We start from the raw sequence: 3,333 nt of genomic DNA, 5'->3' as shown, positions 1-3,333 counted from the left end.
CACGCTTCCTCCTTTGGGGTTCGTTAAATCGCCACGGCTCGTTGTCCGAAGGGACCACGTACCCCCGGCTCCCCCAGAAGCTAAAAGGGGTCCGTTCTGGAAATCTATCACTGGAAATCCGCCTCTCCTCTCCTAACACACAGTGTAATCTATCAACTGATTCACCGCAATTTCAGTCTATTAACCGAAGCGGTATTTGCTGACCATTACTTCCCACAATATTCTCAAGAAATCACTGATTCAAGACCGACATTTTTAGTATTAACTTAAGAAGGAATCTCTCAAACCTTCTATCAGATAGTTCAGTACCAGTGGTCTCCTTGTTAATTTTCATAGTAAGAACGCAGATAAAAGGTCACTATTGTCAAACGTGCAATTTACTACAACACAGTAACATATCATCATCTGAATATATACTTACAATTGAAGGCTTTGTATCACGACACGCAGAACACATCAGGAGAAATATTTTTCCAATTCATTTTTATTTTGGTTTCCATTGTTTACAGCATTGATACAGGAATAATTCATGCAAATTTATCACCTTAAATACAGCAGAGAGAAAACTCACTGGTAAGAGTATTTCAAAGAGCTCCGTCAACATAACACAATGAGAAAAATAAGTAGCAGCAATAAGGTAAAGTGCATTTAGCTGACCTTCTTTAATGAGAGTTTGGGGAAGACTGTTTTTGGAATCACCTGTCCTAAGGATTAGTTTATCATTCTGTATGAAAAGCAGAAGGGAACAGCCTCCTTGATGATGATAGTGTTCATTCCTCCACCACTCTGAATTAAAGAAGTACAGCTGTATTTTGTTTAAGAGGAATCCAGCTCATAGGCCTTTCTGTTAAAAGCTTGATTCTCGATCACTTGGGCCTCTAGGGACAAGGGTTATATGTATACTTAAAAATTCTGCTCTCCCATGTTCGCAGTTTTGCTTCTTAAAAAAATTCAGGTGGTTCTTTCCCCCGTTCTATAGGTTAGGTTTCAGCACTACAGCGAGAATGCCTACGTCACCAAAATCTGAACAGTGCCAGAAACACAGATTGACAAGACACCAGATTCTAAGAACCCATCAATCTCTTTTCCCTTTACAGATCAGACACTGGCTTAAAGATCAGATCATTTATCAGATTTTCCCTAAAGGCCTGCTGAAGAGATGCTAACAGCACATGTCTTCAAAAACAAGGTCAGCATTTCAGGTAGCCTAGAGCTGCTGAGCAGTAGTACATCATCATCTCCCTCTACCTGGAATCGACAATTTCCTCGTGTATTAGGGATATATTTATATTTTATTTTAACTCAGTAACATAGCACTTAGCCTATTATAAAGGTGTATGTGATAGCTTCAGAGACTAGATATCCGAATTTATTCACATAATACCTGCAGCAGAGTAATAGTGGATGATTCCACTTACTCCGGTGTCCTTCACCACAAGCCTAGAGGACACATTTCCAGAGGCAAGGACTCAAATTTCTTTCTTACTCATTCTCAGGTTTGATCCAAGCCCTATGTACACGCTGGTGGTTGCCTGAGGAAACCGACCAAGGCCAATGAAGCCCTCTGATGAAAATGGCTTTTCAGTTTGGGTTGGATTCAAAGCTGTCTACTGGAAGCGAAAGGTTTGTTTGCTTCCTGCATTCCAGGGACATAACAAGAGTCTCACTGCCAGCTCCTACATGATCAAGATACTTCAAGTCTTACTGCAAATCCTAGAACAGCTTAAAATACTCACTGACATTTCATTATTTTTACTCCCTCAAGTATCAGGCAGCTTCCTTCTCGAACTTTTGTGACACATGAAACAGGGGACTTGTCACAGGCACATATATTCACACCTGAGCATCAACAAGAAATCCTAAGGCCAGCTGATATAATTTTCAAGTGAAAAGTCTCTTTCCCAATAAGAAAAAAAGAAACACTCTTAGTAATTCTGAATTCAGCTGGGACCTGCTCAAAGATAGCCCATATTCTCTAAAGTTTGATGCTGAACAGGTTCAGGTTGTTGCTAACCTCAGAACTACAGGATCTGATTCTGGATTCCTCAGACATTTTGTGGGGAACAGCAAGGTTATACACATGGCAAAATACTGACCCACCAAGTGAAAAGAAACTCTGCAACATAGGAACCTAATCCTGGTACTACTGAAATCGGTGGGAATTTCTCCTCTATCAATTCCAACAGGAAGAGACTCAAGCCCTTACAATTCCCAAATCTTATACTCCAAATTCAAAATTGCTTCAGGGCAAAACTCAAAGATTAATTTCATCTATTTGCAAATAAAGAACATCTTTAAAAAAATAAGTTGCCTTAACCCATTCTTGCCCTGGCTTGAAATACAAGGGACAGGTCTCCCCCCAGCCCCAGAGGAGCTGCACTTGCCAGCTCGTTCTCATGCTTCTAACAGAAGAGAAACATCAAATCATATTACTGCATGGGAACTCTACATGAAGCAAAATCTCTTACAGCTCGTAATCCACATGCTGTTCTTGTGGCCAAATAGTGGTAATGGAATTCCGAAGGCCTGTTTCCAGAAACACAGCTGTGCATTTCCAAAAAAATCCCCCACGTTCATCAACTTATCTTATAATGCAGTTCGTTACATTCTGTCAACTGGCTTTTCTTTCCTATTTTTCTTCCTCAACAAGCTGCCAAATTATCAGCGCTACCTCCTTCACAGGAGCTAGTTATGTCTTTGCAAACTATTTGTCCGTGATGGGAAATGGGCCAGACTGCATTATTAAAGAGCTCTTAAGAGGAAGAAACTAACTCCAAAGACAATAAGCTTACCAAAGCAAAATCTTAGTCCCTCTTGCTCTGGAAGAGAACTGGGTTTTGTTCATAGGTTTAAACATACTGACAGTAATAAACCTTTCTATGAAGGGACACGGTGATTCTCTGTCATGTTCTATAACGGAATATTAACCTAGGAGATGGGCCTGCATGGGCTATAAATGCATTGTGAAACCACCATTACGTCTGTGTGCATGGGATCTGCGTTTAGACAAACAGCTGCTTGTCACACATACATAAACTTGGGGCTTAGAAGACAAAAGTTCTATCTTCATGTAGTAAAATGAATGACTCCATAAAGATGTGTCAGAATAACTTTTAACCTGATAAACATTTGTTTGTTTTAAATTTGTTACGGTACTTGATTTTGCTTTAAAAAGCCCCCTGTAAATGTATGAAGCACACATTCCTTCTGAAGTAGCCTGGTCTCACAAGAAGGAAAAAGAAGAGTTATAAACAGCTAGTGTTTAGAGGTGGGACACAAAACGGGTAACCAGAATCCTATTGTTAACACAGCAACTGGAAACAGAAAAATAGG

The 3,333-nt window shown here is 40.0% G+C and overlaps 1 protein-coding gene across 2 annotated transcripts in view; it reads right to left on the bottom strand.

Annotated features, from left to right (window-relative positions):
• Nucleotides 1-499: 499 nt before the first annotated feature.
• The window catches only part of MFN2 (mitofusin 2), a 12,753-nt gene continuing 9,919 nt past the window's right edge, over nucleotides 500-3,333 (bottom strand). For both annotated transcript variants that reach the window (XM_009325225.1, XM_009325226.1), the window contains exon 18: nucleotides 500-3,333. This exon is cut by the window's right edge and continues 178 nt beyond it. The gene's annotated coding sequence lies outside the window, so the exon portion shown is untranslated.

The sequence above is a fragment of the Pygoscelis adeliae genome, unplaced genomic scaffold, assembly GCF_000699105.1.
Source record: "Pygoscelis adeliae isolate BGI_AS28 unplaced genomic scaffold, ASM69910v1 Scaffold36, whole genome shotgun sequence".
NCBI lineage: Eukaryota > Metazoa > Chordata > Aves > Sphenisciformes > Spheniscidae > Pygoscelis > Pygoscelis adeliae.
The sequence above is the reverse complement of the archived record's forward strand: the minus strand, read 5'-3'. Positions and strand labels throughout refer to the sequence as shown.